Raw genomic sequence first — 14,428 nt, 5'->3', positions numbered from 1 at the left:
TTGTATTTCCCTGATGGCAAGTGATGCAGAGCATTTTCTCATATGCATGTTGGCCATGTCTATGTCTTCCTCTGTGAGATTTCTGTTATGTCTTTTGCCCATTTCATGATTGGATTGTTTGTTTCTTTGCTGTTGAGTTTAATAAGTTCTTTATAGATCTTGGAAATTAGCCCTTTATCTGATATGTCATTTGCAAATATCTTCTCCCATTCTGTAGGTTGTCTTTGAGTTTTGTTGACTGTATCCTTTGCTGTGCAAAAGCTTCTTATCTTGATGAAGTCCCAATAGTTCATTTTTGCTTTTGTTTCTTTTGCCTTCGTGGATGTATCTTGCAAGAAGTTACTATGGCCGAGTTCAAAAAGGGTGTTGCCTGTGTTCTTCTCTAGGATTTTGATGGAATCTTGTCTCACATTTAGATCTTTCATCCATTTTGAGTTTATCTTTGTGTATGGTGAAAGAGAGTGGTCTAGTTTCATTCTTCTGCATGTGGATGTCCAATTTTCCCAGCACCATTTATTGAAGAGACTGTCTTTCTTCCAATGGATAGTCTTTCCTCCTTTATCGAATATTAGTTGTCCATAAAGTTCAGGGTCCACTTCTGGTTCTCTATTCTGTTCCACTGATCTATGTGTCTGTTTTTGTGCCAGTACCACACTGTCTTGATGACCACAGCTTTGTAGTACAACCTGAAATCTGGCATTGTGATGCCCCCAGATATGGTTTTCTTTTTTAAAATTCCCCTGGCTATTCGGGGTCTTTTCTGATTCCACACAAATGTTAAAATAATTTGTTCTAACTCTCTGAAGAAAGTCCATGGTATTTTGATAGGGATTGCATTAAACGTGTATATTGCCCTGGGTAACATTGACATTTTCACAATATTAATTCTGCCAATCCATGAGCATGGAATATTTTTCCATCTCTTTGTGTCTTCCTCAATTTCTTTCAGAAGTGTTCTATAGTTTTGAGGGTATAGATCCCTTACATCTTTGGTGAGGTTTATTCCTAGGTATCTTATGCTTTTGGGTGCAATTGTAAATGGGATTGACTCCTTAATTTCTCTTTCTTCAGTCTCATTGTTAGTGTATAGAAATGCCACTGACTTCTGGGCATTGATTTTGTATCCTGCCACGCTACCGAATTGCTGTATGAGTTCTAGCAATCTTGGGGTGGAGACTTTTGGGTTTTCTATGTAGAGTATCATGTCATCGGCGAAGAGGGAGAGTTTGAATGGTAAAAGGTTGGAGAACCATTTACCATTCGGATGGTCCTCAAAAGAAAGCAGGGGTAGCCATCCTTATATCAGATAAACTAAAATTTACCCCAAAGACTGTAGTGAGAGATGAAGAGGGACACTATATCATACTTAAAGGATCTATTCAACAAGAGGACTTAACAATCCTCAATATATATGCCCCGAATGTGGGAGCTGCCAAATATATAAATCAATTATTAACCAAAGTGAAGAAATACTTAGATAATAATACACTTATACTTGGTGACTTCAAACTAGCTTTTCTATACTCGATAGGTCTTCTAAGCACAACATCTCCAAAGAAACGAGAGCTTTAAATGATACACTGGACCAGATGGATTTCACAGATATCTACAGAACTTTACATCCAAACTCAACTGAATACACATTCTTCTCAAGCGCACATGGAACTTTCTCCAGAATAGACCACATATTGGGTCACAAATCGGGTCTGAACCGATACCAAAAGATTGGGATTGTCCCCTGCATATTCTCAGACCATAATGCCTTGAAATTAGAACTAAATCACAACAAGAAGTTTGGAAGGACCTCAAACACGTGGAGGTTAAGGACCATCCTGCTAAAAGATAAAAGGGTCAACCAGGAAATTAAGGAAGAATTAAAAAGATACATGGAAACTAATGAGAATGAAGATATAACCGTTCAAAATCTTTGGGATGCAGCAAAAGCAGTCCTAAGGGGGAAATACATCGCAATACAAGCATCCATTCAAAAACTGGAAAGAACTCAAATACAAAAGCTAACCTTACACATAAAGGAGCTAGAGAAAAAACAGCAAATAGATCCTACACCCAAGAGAAGAAGGGAGTTAATAAAGATTCGAGCAGAACTCAATGAAATCGAGACCAGAAGAACTGTGGAACAGATCAACAGAACCAGGAGTTGGTTCTTTGAAAGAATTAATAAGATAAATTATCACAATTTTTAATCAGGTACATTTGTGCACTAATTTGTTGATGCCTGTCAACAGCTTGTAAGCCCCATAAGGGCAGGGACCAGGCCTGTTTAGTTTGCCCTGAACTAATACCTAGTTAAGTGCTCAGTGTGTATAAATAAACTATGTGAAACTCTTAGCATTTAACAGTTGATATTATTTTATGAAGGAATGAACTTTACTTAGATCCTTGGATACTTACAGAAATTCCTTTTTTTTTTTTTTTTTTAAAATTCCAGGTTTTTTGTCTCAAGGACTGATATCTTGGTATAGAGGGATTTCAAAAGAAATCCCTTTGCTGACTACTAGAAAAATCAACCCTGAGCTGGTTACTCCATTTGTCCCTCAGGATGATCTAACCCCAAAGTGCTATCTGACTCTCTAGTCCCTCTCCCTTCCCAAACTGTGTAGGCAGTACATTTCAATGGTCTGAATGCTTTATTTATATAGATTACATAAATTTTAATGAGTCCTTGCTTTCTAAGATCTTCAGGGTAATTCGAACAGCTCAACAACTTTATTCAAATGGAAAAGAGCTCTCAACTTAGGTTAAGAATTTTGCTATTAACATAAGAATCTCTTTAATGGTTTCACTTGTAGAGATGTATAATGCTGAGATGCACAAAAGAATAAATGACTTATTAGTCAACATAATTCAGCTTTGTCACCAAGTCCTATCAATTCCTACGTTGCCATAACTTTCAAATTTATCAGATACTCTCATTTTCTATCACTATCTGAACACTTACCTGCTTGGATTACTATATTTTTTTCCTAATTGGTCTTCAGCTTTTAGTCTTAATCTTGGACAGCTGAGTTTGTATAAACTGCAGGAAGCTAATTTTCTTAAAACTTATTTTAAGGGCGTGAGGGCCCTCCTACCATCTTCCATCTGCCTTAGCAATCCTCTAGCCCTACATCACTCTGACTTCTTGCTCATGAGTCCCTTGGTTTAGATTGACCTTCTTCTATATTATTTGCCAAAGTCCTGCCCATCACTTGAAGATCTCAAGTTCTGCTGACTCTGTTGAACTTTTAATGTATTGGTCTGCTAGGGCTTTGCCATAACAAAGTACCACTGACTGAGTAGCTTACACAACAGAACACAGTTCTGGTGACTAGAAATCCAGGATCAAGGTGTTGGAAAGTTTGACTTCCCCTGAGGCTTCTCTCCTTGGCTTACACAAGGCTGCTTCCTCACCTTATCCTCATATGGTCTTTCCTGTGTATGTGTACATTCCTGGTATCTCTTCCTTTTCTTATAAGCACACCAGTCCTAGAGAGTTAAAGCCCCATCCAATGACTTCATTTAACCTTAATTACCTATTTAAAAGCTCTATCTCTAAATATAGTCACACAAGGGGTTAGAGCTGCAACACATGAATTTGGGGGAACATAACTCAGTCCATAACATTTAGAAAATGCTTTTTCTCTCTCATTTTTATCTTTTATAGAAATGGAAGTTTTATATATTCATTTATTGTCTGCCCAAGGAAATTATAGTCTCCCTCAGGAAAGTAATTACTGAAATTTTCTATTCCTAAAGTTTGTATATTAATTAATATTACAGTAATTTCCTTCTTCAATAGTGCCCTGTACTTGAGAAATTGACTCTCAAGAAACACTTGTAAAGGTAAACATCTTCATGTCTTAAGTCAGTAATGGAGGGCAACCTAAAATCAGGCAGGAACCTGACTGCCAAGAGATGATGCTATCTCCTTCAATTAGTACTGGTCAGTGTGAGAATGGAAACTTTAGTTGAAAGGTAGGCCAATCAGGGAGGTAATCTTCAAGGTGGAAGAACTCAGTCCAGCAAGTTAAAGGCATCTCTGGCTGTGGACCCTGCATTCTTAGAAGCCATAGGGTAAAGACAAGATGTGGAAGGGGATGTCACTGACAGGCAGAAAGACAACAACTCTTCCCCAGCAAGTTGTCAGAGAGAGCATTCACACCTGCTCCCACGTTGAGAAGCATGGTGATCTCTGTAGAAGATAAGAGGATGGGAAAGATAGATACAAGAGAGGAGAATGGTGGTACCACCTTTGGGCATTATTGCGTGGTCTCATTTTGGTTCTCCCAGACCTACTGCTTCCAACAATTCCCATTACATATTCAGAACCTTTCTTTTAGCCATTCCAGCAGTTATTTATATCTGGGTTAAAATCCTTAACCGATCCATCAATGGAATTACCAAAAACTTTCTTAAAGAATCCTCAATATTACCCTTCCTACCTGAACACTAAAATTAATTAATACTATGAAACAATCTGTAAGTGTTCTGAAACTAGTTTTTGAATAAATGAATGAAAAGCTGCCAGTATATTTTACTAATAGATAATCAGTGGAGTAGATCCCAGAATAAAGCTCTGGAGCAACAAAGTGCTTTCTCCTTGCCAAAAGGGCCCTCACTCCTTCTTTTCCCCAACTAGGAACTACATAAAGTCATAGAATTTCAGACTTGAGCAAGCTAGGGAAAGTATTTTATGGGTGGAGTAGGGTGGTGATGATAGGCCCCAGATCTTAAAGTCATGAAGTATAAAATTTCTTACTCTAACAGGAGCTTTTTGGGTGCTCCTCAAACTCACCTTTTGGATGAATTCAGTAGGATGAAATAGTCCCAAAGACTCCTCCTCATATTGGCTACTATGGGGTCTAAGTCCTGGTTCCTAGTCATCATTGGCTTGGCAACAGCTTTCTCTAATTGTGTCATCACTAGTGACTTATAAAAACAGATTCTCTGCTGACAGTGCAATCAGTACTGTCTGAAGGTCATAGACAAGTGAACAGGTAGAGAGACAAAGGAATATCTTTTTGAAACCAGCCACACTCGGCATGTAGGTCTCAACTGATAATGCTCAGCTGTTGCACAGCTATTGTCTCCCATTTCAGGGTACTTATCTTAGAATGATGAAAACAATGAAAGGACACTGAAATATGATCGGAAGGATCTCCTTAAATGGCCAATAAATGGTGTGTACAGCTAGATTTTAAGGAAGAATAGCCATGCTGTAATCCTCGAAGATTCCGGGAAAATCTAGGCTTCCCAGAAATCTGGCCTGATTTACATAAACAAATCAAGGAAATGTTTTCCTCATGGATTCTTCATTATTTCTCTGACAAATACTAGAAAAATTGGCAAGCTGAAGCATCTGCCTGTTTCACAGTTGCTCTTTCTCTGGAGCTCCTGCAGTCAGGTTATAACAGTATCTCCAGGAAACTGCAAATATTCACTTTATTTCAATTAGTTTTCTCCACACAGTCCACTGCCTCTTCAGCCAGCTCAGAAAACATGACTTTTAGTATTGCTTAAGCTGCTTGACTTGTGAGATAAGCACTGAACTCCTACCTCGTCATTCCCTAGGAAGATTGGGTCCTTTGTGTCTTATCAGTTTACCTGCTGGTATTTATTTAACACCATTTGTGATGAGCTCTCACTTTTTTATGTTCATTTGAATTTTGACTTGATATTAATTTATCTTTATCTTCTGATTAACACAATTCTAGTTTTGTGACCTAGAGTCAAATTTTTCTTTGAATAGGCTTTTCTAAATACAAACCTCAGAACTGAGCAGTAGCCACTTTTGAATAAGACTGTTAAGCTGGCACAGTCCCTATTAGGCTTTTGAACTTTTAACAAGAGAAAGCTCTGACATCTTTCTGTCAACATTTTCCTGAACCACAAATTGCTCATGCATTAGAAATTCTCTAGAAATGACATAAAAAGGCTATGAAGCAAATGTATTCTTGTAGTGCAGGTCTGCAAGTCAGGGTAATTTCAGAATATACCACATAAGCTGAAAAGATGGCAGATGCAAGAATTGGATTTAACCATAGATGATAACCCAATTTTCTCCATAGGGCTGTAACTCAATAAGTCTTTAATGGCTTCTTAGATAAACAGATGGATGTCATCAAAAGGCACAGGATGATAAATCTGATTGGTGTCTGAATAATTTGCACTGCTTTATCCCCAAAACAAGTAGGAAGAGAAAAATGGGAAAACCCACCCTTAAGCCCCAGCATGGGAGTTTAAATTATTTGATTAGAAACAGTTGGATTTTCCCAGTGGCATAATATTGAAAACAACCAGAATGGCAAAGTCTAGGAAGTGCAATATATCTTTTTAATTAGGGTTCTTCTTTTGAAGATTTATACTGTTTAGTTGAGCTGTGTTTATTCTTATTCAGTTGACTCAGTTTATTTTCATACAGATTTCCAAATGTTCAGTTAAAGCCCTTGGAAGATTATGACTTTCAATTATCCATGATTGGCCTAGAGTTTTATATACTCTTAAGTCCATGGCCCAATTTCTGCTGGTCAAGCAGTTCCTGATTCTTTGAACAGTCCCTTTACTTGGATGATTTTTTCATTTAGTTCACTTGTTCATCAGGATCATTCAGTGGAATTAGATTTCAGACAGTTCAAAATTGGAAGTCCTGTGTGTGTATACCATCTATATATTCAATATTATATATATATACATATATTTTCCATATTATATAGATTCTCTTTATATATACATATATATACACATAATATAATTGGAAGTCCTGTATATATATCATCTACATATTCCATTTATATATATATATATTCCATATTATATAGATTCTCTCTCTCTCTCTCTCTCTATATATATATATATATATATATATACGCAAATTCTAAACACACATGTATAACCTCAGTGAGATTTGTGCAGATGAATCTAGGAAGAAAGGGTATAGCTAAAAAAGTTCTAAAAGGAAATACACCTTTTATTGTCACTGCCATTGTTATATTTGTATTGTAAGATTATGGGAAAGTACCATGGTTTTTAAGTGTTACTTTAGGGAATTCTTTACCTTAGACAAGATAGAGTGCTAAATTTTTTTTAATGTTTAAATGTCTTTAGTATAGATACTGCTTTCAATATTTCTGAGAGATCTAAAAGTTTACTTAGTAGAGTTACCATAAAAAGTTTTTCAAAGATGGAACCAGAATATTCTTGGGAACCTAGTTTAAAAAAAGTCTTCCTTTTACCCACAGGGTCCAGGCAAGTGCTTTAAAATACTATTAGCTGACATTAGTTCATGTGTTGAAGTTAATTCTTAGCAACTTGAAATAATAGATTCATACGTAACACTTACTACGGGTACTTGGTAAGTAGTAAGTTCCTTGTACTGTACATGTATTAAAATATTTACTCTTCATGACAATCCTAAAGGAAAAAACAATGAGTATCCTCAATTTATAGATAAAAAAGCTAAGGCACAGAATATTGAGTAGGATAACAGGATAACACAGCTATTAAATGATAGAGCCAGGAATGAAACTTAGGCAGTCTGGCTCCACAGTCTATATTTTTAACCATCTTAATGTTTTACTGTCTTTCATAAACAGCTTGATTGATGTATAAAGGTATTCATGATATTATCAGTAATCAAGATGAGATGTATTGGTTAGGCCCCACTGAACATGGGAATAATTAATCTCTGCTTTGGAATCTGGTTAGTCAGTTATGCAGGTTTGGGAGCTCAGAGAACACTCCATCAGGAATAGTCTCAGATGATCAATGCTCACCTCAAATGCTTTCAGGATATAGGTGGGGTGTAAATAACAAAGTACATACTACCAAGTGTACTAGATATATATTGGCAACCTTACTACCAGCTTCTTCATATGCTAATAAATGTCCTTGTCTTAATTTCAGATGCTTTCTACTATACTTTTCCTCTACGAGGTCTCTGTGGATGCTTCTGGTTTGCTGAGTGCAGGGACCTGTCACTAGTCAGTTGCAATTAATCCCTTTAGTATGAAATCTGACTGTCTCCCTCTGTCCCATGGGTATTTTCATTAGGGAGGGGATGTGGCCATAATTTACTACAATGGTTTTCATGATGTTCAAAGGCCTCAGTCGACTGAACTTAAATTGGTAAAATTTTCCTGAAAAGCAACTTAACAATATGTATTGAAACCTACGAAAAAGAAAAGAAAAGAAAAGAAAGAAAGAAAGAAAGAAAGAAAGAAAGAAAGAAAGATTGATTGATTCATTCTTATGTTTCAGAACTAGTATTGTATCCTGAAAAAATTATTAGAGATGTGGACAAAAGTTTTACATAAGAATCTTTACTGCAGCATTATTTACAACACCCCCCCCCCAAAATGGAAGAAGAAACCGGGGAACAACATAAATAGCTAAGAAGAGGAGAATAATTAAGTTTATGACACATCCATAAAATGCAATATTATGCAGTCATTAAAATTATGTTTCTGAAGAATTTTTAATGACACAGAGAAATACTCATTATATAACCTTCAGTGGAAAAGCAGAATACAGAACTTCATTAAAAAATGATGCTCCTGAAGTAAAAAGAAAAAAATATAAATGTATCTAAAGTCCTGAGAGGAAATACATCTTTTGTTAGTTATCTCTGGTTTGTAAGGCTTTGGGCTGTAAGACTTTCCTTTCTCTTTTCTCAATTTTTAAAAATAAAAATTAATTTTATATTCATAAAACCAGCTGATAAAACAAAATACCCCTGAGCTACAGGGAAAAGACCTGGCAGACGTTTGTGTGTGTGGCGGTGGTGATGGAGAGAGGTAGGTGAAAGTGGGTACCAGAAGACAAATAAGGCTTCTTTTTCCATGAGAAATATCCCAAATCTCCTGCACCTTTCTCTACTCCCCAGCCCTTAGCACCTCTGTATGAGAGACTGTGTGTTCATAGGCACATTCACATATACAGACAAAAACACCTGATTACCAATCTCAGGTAGCTCCTTCCCACAAAGGTTGGAAATATAAACAGAGTCAAATCATCCCAATGCATATTTTTAAGCAAATTACTCGGAAACCTGACTCTGATAACCTTTTCATAATGGGGCCTTGAATTCTTCAGGCTGAAACAAGGCTGGATTATCATTTTACACATACCTTTACAGATTTTTGTAATGCATTAGATAGATTGTAACACTCATTGGCTTCTTCTCTTTTCTTTTCACTGAGCACCAAGTTCCTGTACACTTTCTGGCTTCCACTTAGTGAGATATAAGAAATATGAAAACATTAGTTCAACCAATGTTCACCTCCTTCCCTCTGCCATGACAGCTCAAGTTCTTGTTTGGGAAAGAACATGAACCACGATGAGTAGAATCTGGACATGTGAGGAGTGAAAGAAGAAGTACGTTCTTGGCAGAGGGCACAGCATAAGCTGTGTTCTCAGAGCTGGGAACGTCAGGCTGTGTATGACAAATAGTGAACATTTTCTTTCTATGAGTGAAGGTGCTAGTAGGGGAGAAAGGTGGTCTGAGGCCAGATCAGAGAGGCATTAGGATGATTCCAAATATCAATGTTATCACTCAAGAGAATAAAGATTTGCCACCGAGTATATTCAAGAGAATACACTGTGGGCTTTGAGAGCAATTGGAAAGAAGAAGCAAACACTTATTTTGAGCAATGTCTATATCATGTGAAACCAATTGGCCTGAGAGACAGAAGACCTAGGGTCACCTGCTTTTCTGCCAATAATCAGCTACATGACCTTGGGAAAACTGTACACCTTTTTTAGGGCTTCTGTTTTCATACATATAAAATTACAGGGATAGATTATATGAATTTATGCATTCCTTCACTCAGCTAAGTATTGGCTCATTGTGTCACACACTATGCTGGACATGGAGGACACTGTGATAAAGAAAGAAGCTCACAGTCTAGTTAGGGAGGCAGACAGATAAATAATGTTTAGTGTGATGAGTGGTTTAGGGATATATGTACTTGTATAATAAGTATATTTAACCTTCCAAGGTAACAGCCTTGAAGGGGGCAGCAACTAATTCAGTGTATAAGCTCTAGTATGTTTGTATAAAAATCAATCATGCAGTGGCCACATTCCAAATACTAAAAGGAAATTAAGATCTGGGAATTATTATAGTGAGAACCTGTGTAGTCTCATTCTGTGGATATGTTTAAAAATATGACATGGAGGCTGCACAAGACAGGGGGCTGAACAAGATGAACTCGAGTTGTCTGATCCTGTTATGCTAATGATCCTGAGATTGAAAGAGAGGAAAGAAGGCCAGTGCAGGGAGCAAAAATCATACCAGGAATCCTAGACAGCCTAGCAGGCTACTGTTTCCAGTAAGCAGGCTCTGACCTTGTCTCGTACCATTCTTCTGCTACTAAAGATGGTGTAAACAAATGGAAGCTTCCTCTGATTATATGACATTAAGAGAGACATTAATACTTAAGCAGTTAGTTAGTTGCTTGAAATTCCTAGAGGCATTACCAAGATGACTCTAAAGCCAACAGGTGACATATAGAATACTTGTATTCTAGGAAAATGTAACAGTTTTATTAAACAGCTACTATTTGCAATGAAAATTTCTGGTGATTTTTACATGATCAGTTTAAGACAGGTAAGTTTTTATTTTCTAAAGGGAATACATATAAAAATATATAAAAATACATGCAAATAAATAAATAAATACACACACACACACACACACACACACACACACACACACACATATTGAATTGGTTCCTGACCCCTTTAAGGCTGTTACCTTGGGAGGTTAAATATACTTATACAAGCACCTATATCCCTAAACCACTTATTACACTACATATATGTTTATATATATATTTACTGTGTGAAAATATAGGGATTCCAGAAAGGCAGTTACATTAACCTTTGTGGTCAGAATTCAGTTACTATGGTAAAAGTTCAGATTTTCTTTTCATTAGCATTTTATCGATTGTACCAATTAGTCTGAGGAAGCCTGAAATTCCCAGGATTTCCAAAACTGACATCTGTGCCTTTCCTAAGCTGCTGGTGACACACATGATGTAAATTTACCAATTATGAGACACAGAGACGGATGCGCATCAGCAGCAGTGAAGCCTTGGGTTTGAATCTGAAGTGCTCTGGGACAAAAGATAAAATAATGTTTGATCTCTGAAACACACTTTAAAATCCCTTCTTTCTTTTTGCTCTAGTTTTTTTTTTTTCCAAATAACAAAATAGAGCAAATTAGATGTAAGCTTAACATATTTCATGTAAGTGCCTTTTTTCCTTTGTATTTTTTCCATGCTGTTTTTAATATTTTCCTAAGTGGGAAATAGAGTATAGGAATTAAATGCATACATTTTAGATTCAGGAAAAAAAAATGGGTTGAAATCCTGAGTCTGTCAGTTATTTCAAGTTTTTGAACCTCAATTTTCTTTGCTTGCTAAGTACAAATAGTAGGCTCCAACTTATAGAATTAATACAAAATTAAACGAGAAAATATAAAAAATATTATTACAGCAACTGACTTATACTAAGTGCCCAATAAATCGTATGCTTGGGTTTGTGTGTGTGTGTAGTTGTGTGTATGTATATTTTTGCTCATTTCAGACATTTGCACAGCCTACTGAATATATTTTCTAAATTGAGAAAAATCAAGAGAAATGATATTTGCATTATAAGTCTCCTTCTCTCTGCCGTAACTGTTCAGCAGGACATGTCCAGGTCAACATAACTTAAGAATATTTTCATTAGAAAGAGCTTCTTAGACTTTTCATGGTCTTGGGATGACTAATTTCTTTAAACATTTTCAAAACTTTAACAAAAAATATGGTAAAAATGGGGTGCCTGGGTGGCTCAGTAGGTTAAGTATCTGACTCCTGATTTCAGCTCAGGTCATGTTCTCAGAGTCTTGAGATGGAGCTCCATCCATATCAGGCTCTGTGCTGGAGGTGGAGTCTGCTTAAGATTCCCTCTCTCTCTCTCTGCCCCTCCCTCTTCTTTCTGTCTTAAAAAATATGATAAAACAAATGTATATCATCTTGTTTTAAGCTTTTATTAGTCTTGCTTTTCATGTTGCATTATAAGTCCTACACTTTCTGAGGTACCCAATGAAAATGATTTAAAGATGGAAGGCAGAATTAGAAAAAAAAATCTACAAACTATAGCAAACTAACAAACAAAATAAAAATGAACATGTAGTTCAAGAATCACGGGGGAAATTCAAGAGGATAGCATCAGGCCTTCATAAGATTTGCTCATTTTCAACATCATTAATATATGAACAAGTGGCCTGGCAGATGTGACCTCAGAGACTTCAACAGTAGGACAGCCCAGCATATGGGTCACATAGACCAGGCTTTAAAACCAGCTCTCGAACTTGCTTACTGTAAAATCTTCAGCAAGTAAAACATTTTTGGCAGGTAAAACAACCTTTCTGAAGCATGGTTTCTTAGCTGTAAAACAGAGAAAATTTCTCCCAGGGGTTATAGTAAGAGAATTAAATGGTTAATATACATAAAGCACTTGGGAGAGTGGCTATACATGGCAGGTGCTCAGTAAATTGTGGCTTTATCTTATGTTGTTATTTAGTTATTATGAGTTAAGGTATATGTTTTTATTTATAAGTAAACATATCACGTAATAATGGCTAGATAGATTTTCACCAAATTTGGATGCATGTTTGGGATGGTTTGCCTTAATATAAACTATGTGGTATATAGAAGATTCACTTTGGAAATCCTGCAGAATAGTTTTAAAGACTGTGACAGCCAGTCCCCTGAGCAGCTGAAACCAAGACACAGAAAGCCTACATGGTTGCTGATTGGGAGAGACCATGGACAGACAAAACAGTGCTTTCAAAATTTGAGCCCCAAACTGAAAGTCTCAAGGACAGATATTCCAAACTGCACGAGTAGCGCCTCATACAGCCCATAATCTATAGGTTGATTTTTAAAATATGACCCATATGCAGAAGAATCCTAAAATATGTTTTACTAACCAGTCACATTGAAATAATTTTAAACTTAACAGAAAAGTTAAAAAGGAGTAGAGTTCTCACTTGCCCTTTACCTGGCTTCCCCTGGTACAATTTTATACAATCACAATATAATTATCAAAACCAGAACAATCTAGTACTATTGAATCATCTATAGGACTTACTTGAATTTCACCAGTTTTCCCACTGATGTTTTATTTCTGCTCCAGGATTTAAATCAGGATCTAATTGCATGCAGATGTTATTAGTCTCTAATTAGTGTTAATTCTTTAGTCCCATCCTTTGTCTTTCATGACCTTGACACTTTTGAAGACTTTTTGTCAGTTTGTTTTGCAGACTGTTCCTCAATTTGGATTTGTTCTGATCTTGCCTCATAATTACATTAGACTTAGCATTTAAGAACAGAAGTGAGGTTTTGGTCTTTTAGAGCAAATATCAGGGAGTGTATGATTTCTTTATGTTTTATTATTGCTGGTATTATAACCCTGATCATTTGGATAAGGCCATGTCTGCTATATTTTTCTACTACAAACTTATTACTTCCCCCTTTGTAATTAATAAATGTCTTGTGGGAAGATACTTTGAGGCTTTGCGAATGTGCTGTTTTACATTATATTTTCTCCCATTTATTTTAGACTCTGTCAATTGTTCTTGCCTGTTGTAATTACCACTGTGGTATTTGTCTAAGATAACTTTCCTATCTCCCTTATTCTTTATATATCCATTGACTAGAATTCTACTGTAAGGAAGAGCCATCTTTTCTCTGCTACAAATTAATTTATTAAATTTTGTATCTATGTTAGTATGGACTCACGGACATTTAATGTATTCCTTGAGTCATAATTTAATAGTGTATGTATTTATTCTATTGCTCAGGTTGTTTGAGGTTTGGTGGATGGTTGTTCCCTCAGGTGGGTTCCTTTGTCTTCCCAACATGTCTTCATAATGTTTTGAACACTTACTCTTAAACTCTGGAGCCATAAGACCTCCCAAGCTCATCTTGCATTTTCCCTTCCTGGCTCTGGAGTCAACCATTCCTCCCAAAAGCTCTGGTTCCTTTTATTGGATGATATTGTTAGGAGATCCAGAGATGTGAATAAGAGTGTTCATTGCTACCAAGGTTATCCTTGTTTCCAGGCTCTCAGGGGACACAGCTAAGAAACATTCATACATACACCAAACCACATACACAAATCTGAATTTCTACATATACCTACAGGTATGTGAATAAGCTCTTGCTGATGCTTCTAATTCCAATCTGGAACCATAGAACTCATTCTACTCCTCTCATTTTCCCCATAGGTGTATCTTATTTTCTCTGACAGTGAGTGAGAAACCCAGCTCTCATTATCCACAATGTATTTAACTTGTTTGTTTAATAGTGGCATAGACATCCTGTCAGCATTGCAAACCCATGCCCACCCCCTCCACCATTTCCAAAGAAACGAATGTACT

The 14,428-nt window shown here is 36.4% G+C and overlaps 1 protein-coding gene across 1 annotated transcript in view; it reads right to left on the bottom strand.

Moving 5' to 3' along the window:
* ATRNL1 (attractin like 1) overlaps positions 1-14,428 on the bottom strand; it is a 779,330-nt gene that overhangs the window by 76,290 nt on the left and 688,612 nt on the right. The gene's annotated exons all lie outside the window — the stretch shown is intronic.

The sequence above is a fragment of the Canis lupus genome, chromosome 28, assembly GCF_003254725.2.
Source record: "Canis lupus dingo isolate Sandy chromosome 28, ASM325472v2, whole genome shotgun sequence".
Lineage (NCBI taxonomy): Eukaryota > Metazoa > Chordata > Mammalia > Carnivora > Canidae > Canis > Canis lupus.
This window is presented reverse-complemented; position numbering and strand designations above follow the sequence as displayed.